Source organism: Hydra vulgaris, chromosome 14, assembly GCF_038396675.1.
Source record: "Hydra vulgaris chromosome 14, alternate assembly HydraT2T_AEP".
NCBI classification, from domain to species: Eukaryota; Metazoa; Cnidaria; class Hydrozoa; order Anthoathecata; family Hydridae; genus Hydra; species Hydra vulgaris.
This window is the reverse complement of record NC_088933.1, coordinates 13,249,720-13,260,794: the sequence shown is the minus strand read 5'-3', so window position 1 is coordinate 13,260,794 and position 11,075 is coordinate 13,249,720. Positions and strand designations below refer to the sequence as shown.

At 30.7% G+C, this 11,075-nt stretch overlaps 1 long non-coding RNA gene across 1 annotated transcript; it reads right to left on the bottom strand.

Annotated features, from left to right (window-relative positions):
* Positions 1-763: 763 nt before the first annotated feature.
* LOC136091161 (uncharacterized) lies at positions 764-10,868 on the bottom strand. The gene is made up of 3 exons (XR_010643745.1): positions 10,613-10,868; positions 1,270-1,337; positions 764-946 (listed from the first exon to the last, which is right to left on the bottom strand). It is a non-coding gene; the product is annotated as an uncharacterized LOC136091161 (long non-coding RNA).
* Positions 10,869-11,075: the final 207 nt, after the last annotated feature.

The following is an 11,075-nucleotide window of genomic DNA, read 5'->3' as shown; positions in this document are numbered from 1 at the left end:
TAGCGCATTAATAACTTGAGTATCTCAATCATGACTTGAGTATCTCAATCATGACTTAAGTATCTCAATCATGACTTGAGTATCTCAATCATGACTTGAGTATCTCAATCATGACATTCTCAACAAATTTTTAACAGTGCAATCATGTTTCGAGAAATTTTTAAAGCTTTTTAATATTTTTAGAAAGTTAAAAAACTTTTACATATGTTATGCATTTAATATCTATAGGCCTTTTAAAATGCTTTAGGGGAGGCCGGGGCTAGTTGGCTCGGATTTTACTTACTGTAGCCCAACCCAGTGAAAAAGCGCACATGGGATACGCGTGGATTTTTTCCACATGTAACCCATGTGGGGATTATTACTTTGTCCCATGTGGGTTTCATATGGTAAATCCCACATGGGTTTTATCTGGTAAATCCTACATGGGACATAGGTGGAAAATACGACATGTTATAGATCTTAAATGCCACATATTTTAATCCAAATGGTATAAAAGTAGTCAATACTAGACAAATGAAAGTCCGAATGCTTCTATGATAATTTTTAAAATTCTTTTAATTTAAAAATTACTTAAATAGTAATTTAAAATTAATCATCGAAGCTTTCAGAGAGGCTTAACTTAATCTGGTATTTGCTACTTTATCCCATTTGGTATTCAAAACGTGTAGCATTTTTGATCTTTTACATGTGATGTTTTCCACCTATAACCTAGGTGGGATTTACCTTAAACTATTATGACGAAATTTTATAAAATTAAAAAAAGTGTTGCAAAATGAATTTATTTAAAAATAAATGCTATTAATCAATACATCCAAAACGAATATTAAAAATATTATTTTTTTTTTTGCGATTTTCACGCCGTTTTTTGTCAATTGAATTAATTAAATCGCTTCGGCTTGTATAATACCAAGGTTTTTAGTATCTTCTAACTTTCTTCAAACATTTTCTAAAAAAAAAAAAAATAAATACAAATATATATAAATATAAATATATATATATATATATATATATATATATATATATATAGAGAGAGAGAGAGAGAGAGAGAGAGAGAGAGAGAGAGACAGAGAGAGAGAGAGAGAGAGAGAGAGAGAGAGAGAGAGAGAGAGAGAGAGAGAGAGAGAGAGAGAGAGAGAGAGAGAGAGAGAGAGAAAGAGAGCAATTTTAATAAGGAACCTTATTAGTCGAGCAATTTTAATTATTAGCCAGTTTGAAGTCATTAATGACTACAATATTTCACAAATAATTATTTCCTAATTTATTACTTACAATGACTAACGTTTATGCGTAATTGAACACATATTATGCGTAATGAGCTTGAACCCATGAGGAGAATCCTGAAAAAAAGTAATCAATAAGGATAAGTAGTTAAACAAAAAAACAAAAACAAAAATGTAAAAACCTACTTTTTCAATGATGTAGACTTCTATAATAACTTCTAAAATGCCGTAAAAACTGAAGGCCGATTAAACTTTCACTTTTACTTATATTGATATATTTTTATATTAGGTAGGGTGTAATGGCAGTCTATGTTTTCTAATAATAATCTCTAGTAAAAACGGAAATATAAAAAGAAAACCAAAAAATTGTTAAAAGATAATCATGCTTTTCGTATTTCAAATTTCATTAAGAATATTTATGTAATATTAAATAGTATCAATAACAAGCAGAACCATAACAAAGTATATATCTATATATTAGAAAGATAACTGTATTTTTAATTTTTTTTGCTAAAAATGGTAACAATAAAAATCACCAACAATAAAAAACACCAACAAAAGTTGATTCAAGCAAAAAAAAAGTTTTATCAATATATCTCAACAGGGTTAAAGTCCTTATACTTGGCAACTTGTAGTCAATACACATACAATCATATAAACTTCGTCGCATAGCAAAATACTCATATGCTCTACATATAATATCTGAAGTATATAAAACTTCACCAACATTAACTTTTCTCATAGCATTAAGGTGTTCGAATAGAATATTTGATTGAAGCAAACTTTCTTTATTTTTTAAAAATCTAACTGCTTCAAATAAAGCTGATTTTGTTTTTATTAACTTTAATTTGTTTACAGCTAAATATGAAATATTACAAATTGTGCCATTATGGTTAGCTGCAAATGAATAATCATTGAAAATTACTAAAATAAATAATGAAACACCAAGTTTGTACATTTTTGATTGTATGTGTAAACTTTTTTTATTAAGCTGGAAAACAATAACATCGTTATTATCACTTAACAAAGATTGAATATCGTCAAATATAATTTCATCCTCTTTTAGAAAATCATTTAACTCATCTGGTAAGTTATATTTTTTCTAACATTACTTGCTGGTGTGGCTAAACAACTAGGCGGAATATTTTAAAAACAGATGGTGAGTTTAAAGGTCGTTGCTTCCCATATTTGCTTTCAAAAGGTGCTTCATTTGGCCAATGCAGTTGACATAATGCTGTATAGTCTGTAACAATAAAACCAGTTCTTGGGATAGCTTCACTACATCTTTTTAGAATCTTTTAAATTCTAAAAAGAATCTAAAAGATTCTAAATCCCGAAGAATCTAAAAGATTCTTCGGGAATTTATAAATTAATATTTTTGTCGTAGTTGAGTATTGATATTTTTGTTGTAGTTGTAATTGATATTGTAGTTGTATAAATTGATATTTTTGTTGTAGTTGAGATAGTTCGACTTGCAAAGAGATACACAGCATTTTAAAGGCATTTTTAAGGCATTTTAATTATTAAAAAAACTTATCGTTTATTATAAGTTTATTATTTATTATAGTTTGACAATATTATTACCTTACAAAGTTAACGCCTTGAACCTTACAACGTTATCGTCTTGATGTTGGGCTATCTAATTTATAAACCAATCACATTTTAAAGATTTATTAAAAAAGCGCGAACACAAACTTTCGTCTAATGTTAAAAGATGAAAATGTAAACACAGTATTAGGAATTGGCCTTCCGTTAAACAACTTTGTTGCGCGATGTCAAGGCCTGTTATTATAGAAGGCTGCGGTCACACATAATATAATATTCTGAAACTAATAAACAAACATCTAAATTTCTATAAGTAAATTTATTCTTTGATCATTGCCTTCATATCCTATCTTATTTTCATATCATAATCTATTATGGAATTATTTATATAACATATCACAACAATATTATTAAATTTGTGATGTTCAAATATCATATGAACATGTTAGAGAATGTTCATATGATATTTGAACATCGAACATTGAATATAGTTCTTGAGTATATTATCTGCAAACAATTGACTGATGCAAGTTCTAATGTTGTCAAAAACCAAGCATGCATGCATGGGACACTGCAGTGTCCCACAAAGAAATGCAGGTTTGAAAGTCAAATTTTCTTTATTAAAAAAATAAAATAAAATAGGGGGAAGATAGGGAGGTTTCTGTAACTTTTTTTAGGCTCCAAAACTTTTAACTTTATATATCAACTTGTTTCTTTATATATCAACTTTATATATCAACTTGTTTCTCCGCGCAGCGGCCTTGTTCGTCAAGGTTCGTGTTTCGAAGTTATAGAGTTGAGAGAAGGTTATGACCACAATTAAGTAGCCTCCTCATTTGTAGTGGCCTTCTGGGCCTTGGGGAGGTGAAATAACAAAAAAAAAAAAAAAAAAAAAAATATATAATAAGGTTCATAAAACTTAAGGGACTAACAAGTACATTGAGGAACAAAAACAGGATATTTACAGAAACTTTTAAATTTTTAATCTGGAGTACCACAGTGTAATTGGGAATAAAGTCTCTGGGTCCAGTATTCAAAGTAATATGATCTAAACTAATATATAAATTAAATAAAATGCTTTAAAATGCATGCAGTTATACATATAACTCCTGATAGTTAACTATATGTATAACTAGTTATACATAAAATTTATTATATAAACTTATTTTTTAAGGTTATGCTTGAACAAATTAGAACCAATTAATTCAAATTCAAGATTTAGTTCAAGTTATTTGTTCATTGTTTTTTCACTATTTTATATTTATTTGTTCAAATTTGTTAACTAGTACTAACTCTTACTACAGTAAGAATATTTATCATTGTTGAACGTGATTTTATTAGTTGAATTGTTTTTATTTTATTAGTTGAATTATATTTTTGATTGAATATATTTTTGATTGAATTATATTTTGATTGAATAGTTGAATTATATAGTTTTGATTTTATTAGTTGAATTATTAGTTGAAAATCATTGTTGAACGTGATTTTATTGATATTATTACAAAATCTTTAATAAGTTTTACTGCTCTTTTTATCATTAACTGCACTAAAGGAAAGAATTTTTTTTTTGCTTCTATTTTTTTTTGCTTCTATTTTTTTTTGCTATTTTTTTTTTGCTATTTTTTTTGCTATTTTTTTTTGCTTTTTTTTTTTGCTATTTTTTTTTGCTTCCTTTGTCAGATCAGGTTATCCTGCTACTGGTAACATGTAACCCAGTACAATCTGCTTCATGTCCTGCTGCCTTGTAGGATACGCCTTTTTAGGCAAAGGCTAGGAGATGCCAACTCCGATTTAAAACACCCCCTGCCTTGGGGCTCTTGGTTGAGTAAAGGCTAGAGATGGTGTCTCGATAAAAATACTCATCTTGGGCAGATGTTAAATGCACCCAGCTACTGTCTTGTAGAAGGCCTCCTAGGCAAAGACTTGAGGGGTAAACAGATTCTATCTGTTGACCAGCCTCGCACCCCTCCTTCATCTATTAGGCTGGCGCAGATGTATTTTTAATACATTGTTTCCAGTTTAGGATGTTGAATGCTGGATCTTCTTGACTCAATGCATGGGTTTGCTTGTGTCACTGTTTTTATGACTAAGCAACTCATTCTATTATCTCCTTATGAGGGTACAGCTCTAAAACTCAGTTTTATGGTTCTGAGGCCGGCTGGTAGTCAGGTTTCCCGAACTCTGTGGTAGCTCTCAGAGAGGCTGATTCCCATCAACAGCTGAAAAATATCAAAGTACTAACAGTGCCATGTTGCGCATGGATGGTGTCCCTGTTTGTACTTTTGGTGTGCATTGCGGAGGCCACATTTGGAGCCCTTTGTTACGGCTTAGGGTTTATTAGTAGTAATGAGGCAATTGCTTGGGCTATTAAACGGTGTTCTGAGTACTATCTATGCTTTGAGTCAAGTTCTTCAATCTAATTTAAAAATGAATAAAGTACCAAAAACTATAAAACACAAAAAACTATCATCATCACCAAGTTCTCTAAACATATCATTCACTAATATTTGTGGTCTTCGAAGTAACTTTTCTTCTGTTGAGTCTTATCTCTTGCAAAGTTCACCAGACCTGCTTGCTCTTTGTGAGACTAATTTAAGTTCGGCTGTCTCATCTTGTGATCTTAGTGTTGATGGTTATCTTCCTCTGATTCGTAAAGACTCCAATAGTCACATGCTTGGCCTGGGCATTTACATTTGTAAGAATTCACCTGTTTGTCGTGAAACTAGGTTTGAATCCACAGACTATTCTTTCATGTGCTTTCGTTTAGCACCACTTCACTCTATTGCCTTTCTCTTTGTTCTATATCGCTCTCCTTCATCTCAAGACTGCACTCTTTTTGATGTTATTTCTGATCATATTGACCAAGCCCTCTCTCTTTATCCATCAGCTAATATAGTTGTTGTCGGTGACTTTAATGCTCACCACTCTGAATGGCTTGGCTCTAGTGCCAGTGACTCTGCAGGCATTAAAGCCCACAACTTTTGCCTTTCTCAATCCCTAACTCAAATAGTCAACTTTCCAACTCGCTTTCCTGACAACCCTAATCATTTACCTTCTCTACTCGACTTATGTCTTGTTTCTGATCCTAGTCAGTGCTCAGTTTCTCCGCATTCACCCTTAGGTTCTTCTGATCACAGTTTGATCTCTCTAAAACTAATATCTCATTCTTCTTCATCACCTGAATCCCCCTATTACCGAACCTGTTTCAACTACAGTAAAGCTGACTGGGATTCTTTCCGTGACTTTCTTCGTGATGGCCCTTGGGTAGAAATCTTTCAACTTCCTGTCGACAAATGTGCTTCTTACATAACTTCGTGGATTCAGGCTGGCATGGAATCTTTTATTCCCTCTCGACGATTCCAGGTCAAGCCTCACTCTCCTCCATGGTTTTCCTCACACTGTGCTGCTGCGATTGCCAATCGAAACCGTTACTTTCATATTTATCAGCAAAACAATTCTCCAGAAAACAGACGTCTGTTTATTACTGCTAGAAACAACTGTAAAAAGGTTTTGTCTAACGCCAAAACCCGCTATTCTCAGGTCATGAAATCTCGTATCTCATCTCAAAAATTAGGCTCTCGTGACTTCTGGAGAATCTTTAATAATATCAATAATAAGGGCAAATCTATAATTCCACCTCTCATGTATGGTTCAGACTTTGTCACCTCACCTAAAGACAAAGCCGAACTGTTTGCTAAAAACTTTTCATCAATATCATCTCTTGATTCCACTAATTGCGTTCTACCTGATATTGCCAACAAACAGGTTGATCCATTGCTTGACATTCATATCACTCCAGCATCTGTATCTAAAGTGATTTCCTGCCTAGACTCTTCTACAGCTTGTGGCCCAGACAACATACCTGTTATTGTCTTGCAGAAGTGTTCTCCGGAGCTGTCGTCTATACTCTCAAAACTATTCAACAAGTGCTTATCAGAGTCTTGTTTTCCAGTCTGCTGGAAAGCCGCATCTGTTATCCCTATCTTCAAAAATTCTGGAGAGCGATCTGATTCGTCTAACTACCGTCCCATAAGTCTTCTTCCTATCATAAGCAAGGTTTTTGAATCTTTAATTAACAAACACTTAATTTCTTATCTTGAATCTAATAACTTACTTTCTGACCATCAATATTGGTTTCGATCTTCTCGTTCTACAGCTGATTTGCTAACAGTAATAACTGACAGGTTTTATCGTGCATTAGATGAAGGTGGAGAGGTTAAGGCCATCGCTCTTGACATTTCAAAAGCGTTTGATAAAGTTTGGCATGCTGGTCTTCTCCATAAGCTTTCTTCTTATGGTGTATCCGGCAACATCTTTAAGATCATTGAATCCTTCCTTTTCAACCGTAGCATAAAAGTTGTCCTTGATGGACAACACTCTTCTTCTTATTCTGTAACTTCAGGGGTTCCTCAAGGTTCTATCCTTGGCCCTATACTCTTTTTAATTTACATCAACGATCTTCCAGATATTCTCACATCTAAGGTGGCATTGTTTGCTGATGATACTACCATTTATTCTTGTCGTGATAAGAAACCAACACCCTCTGATTGCTTGGAGGGGGCATTTGAGCTTGAAAAGGATCTCACTTCTGCTACAGCATGGGGCTCACAGTGGCTGGTGAACTTTAATTCAGATAAAACTCAATTTTTTTCAGCCAATCGTTATCGCAATAATTTAGATCTTCCTATATTTATGAACGGTGATGTACTCGATGCGTCACCTACTCTTCATCTTCTAGGATTAACTCTTACTTCCAATCTTTCTTGGAAACCATATATCAAATCAGTTGCAAAATTAGCATCTGCTAAGGTTGCATCTCTTTATCAAGCTCGCCACTTTCTTACTCTGGATTCTATTCTCTATGTCTATAAATCTCAAATCCGACCTTGTATGGAATACTGTTGCCATATCTGGGGCGGATCTTCTAATGATGCCCTTTCTCTTTTAGACAAGGTGCAAAAACGCATTGTAAACATAGTTGGACCTGCTCTTGCAGCCAACCTTCAACCATTATCACATTGTCGTAATGTTGCTTCTCTTTCTCTTTTTTACAAATACTATAATGGGCACTGCTCTAAAGAGCTAGCGGCTCTTGTGCCATCTACTAAAATTCATTCTCGTGTTACTCGTTATTCAATTAAGTGTCATCCTTTTTCTGTGACTGTTCCTAAGTGCTCCAAAAACGCTTATTCTTCTAGTTTTTTTCCTCGAACATCAGTTCTTTGGAATTCGCTTCCTTCATCTTGCTTTCCTGATTCGTATAATTTGCAATCTTTTAAATCATCCGTCAATCGTTATCTTGCTCTACAATCTTCATCTTTTCTCTTACAGTAACTTCCAACTTTAATCAGTGGCTGCTTGCAGCCTTGTTGGAAGCGAAGATGTTTAAAAAAAAAAAAACCCTTAATTTTACTATCAATATATTTTGACAACACCCTTTACATTTTAAATGATGACAGCTTTACTTTTCTATTGATGTTAAATTTATTACGTTTCAATAACTCAGATTGAATTTTAACTGAATTATTGTAAGCTTTGTAAGGGTTTGTTGTATCTCAAATGGTGTTGTAAATAAAGTAAAAATAATATATATATATATATATATATATATATATATATATATATATATATATATATATATATTATACATATATATACATATATATATATATATATATATATATATATATATATATATATATATATATATATATATATATATATATATATATATATATATATATATATATAATATATATATATATATATATATATATATATATATAGTATTTAGGCTATGGGATCATCCATAAATGATGCCAGTAGATAGAGGGGCAGTGTGAGTTTAACAATAATTGACAATGGGGAGGGGATGTTGAGACCAAAATAATGTCAATTAAAATATTGAATTAAAAAAAAAAGTAAAATATTTTATTTAAAAAAAAAGTAAAACAATTTATGCTAGCTATGAGCAGGTTTTTGAGGTATTTACACCAACATTGTGGTCTAAAAACTTCTTGCTTTTGTTGCTAACAACTGTAGAGGATCATAGGAAAAACAATTTAAATTCAGAAATTAGCTTGCTTATCTGAAAGAACAATTTATGTTGTTTTTTTTTACTTTTAGTACTGTTGAGAATAAATGTATAATTGAACCAGAAAAAAATTAATGGTATATGCATTTTTTATATTATATTAACAATTCAGATATACCATCATAATACGGTAACAAAAACTGACATCATTTTCAATGGGAGATGGCAAAAAATTGACTGAGTTTGATAAAGGGTGAAGTTGTTCAACAAACCGGGTCATCATCTGACATCATTATGCATAGATGACCCTAAGATTTAAGTAAAATAAGTAATCAATTTGCCATATTTCTCTTTAGAAAGTGTAAGAAAAAAGCATTGTTATGCTGAGAACCTACCTATTGAGCATGCTTTGACCACCTATTTTATAAATTTGAGAGACAGAAGTGGAAGTGCAAATCGCAAAAGAACTAATAACAATGCTCTAAATTGATTTTAACTTTGTAGACTAGCATTAATATAGTATTTAGTAATAATACATGATTTTTATAATTTGTATTTATTTCCATTAATTATCAGTTGTCAGTCTCCATTTTATAAAATGAATTAAAAAACTATTTATTTATAGTATAATAATAATACATAAATACTAGTTTCCTAATGCTATTATCATCACAATGTTAATGGTATTCGTTTTAAAGTGAAATTTTGTATCAATTTTATTGTTTTAATGTTTTATATATATATATATATATATATATATATATATATATATATATATATATATATACATATATATATATATATATATATATATATATATGTATATATATATATATATATATGTATATATATATATATATATATATATATATATATATATATATATATATATATATATATATAATATATATATATATATATATATATATATTATCTTTACTTTATTTACAACACCATTTGATATACAACAAACCCCTACAAAGCTTACAATAATTCAGTTAAGATTCAATCTGAGTTATTGAAACGTAATAAATTTAACATCAATAACAACATAAAATCACGTTCAACAATGATAAACATTCTTACTGTAGTAAAATATAGTACTAACTGATAAATTTGAACAAATAAATATAGTATTTACAAAAACAATGAATAAATAAGAACATTAACTTGAGCTTTAACTAAATCTTGAATTTGAATTAATTGGTACTAATTTATTCAAGCATAACCTTAAAAAATAAGTTTTTATAACAAATTATATGTATAACTAGTTATACATATAGTTAACTATCAGGAGTTATATGTATAACTATATGCATTTTAAAGCATATTATTTTATTTAAACATTACTTAGATCATATTACTTTGAAAACTGGACCCAGAGGCTTTATTATCAATAAAACTGTGGTACTCCAGATTAAAAATTGAAAAGTTTCTGTAAATATCCTGTTTTTGTTCCTCAATGTAGTTCGTAAGTCCCTTAAGTCTTAAGGACTTTATTATATCTAAAGTTAAAAGTTTTGGAGCATAAAAAAAGTTACAGAAACCCATCCTATTTTTTTCTTTTTTTAATAAAGAAAATTGGGAATTCTTTGACTTTCAAACCTGCATTTCTTTGTGGGACACTGCAGTGTGCTATGCATGCAAGATTGGTTTTTGACAACATTTCAACTTGCATCAGTAAATTGTTTGCAAATAATTTACTCAAGATCTATATTCAAATAACTATTATATTATCCTAATAATACGTCTATTTGCACAAATCTTAATCTTATTTCTATAAGGAAAGATAAAAATTATTCGTGGTACTTACATACTTGCTTGCCATTCTCTTTATTAATATAAAATATTTTCACACAATATAAACGTAACGCAATGCAATGTTGATTTAAAAAATTTTTTTTAGTTTTTTTTTTAGTTTCCAGCTTTTAAATTAATTCCCATGCAAATCCCACAGGAAACCCACGTGGGATTTCCCATGTGTGTAAATACCATATGGTTCCCACATGTAATAATTTACTCAAGATCTATATTCAAATAACTATTATATTATCCTAATAATACGTCTATTTGCACAAATCTTAATCCACATGTCTTAATCCACATGCGCAAATCTTAATCCACAATCCACAAAATTACCCACATGGGTTTAAGGTGACAAATTTCCATACGGATACTACATGGGAAAATCCGTCCCACATAAATCCCATCAATCCCACACGGAACCCACGCGGAACGCATGTGGGACGCGGTTTTATTTTTCACTGGGGAATCAT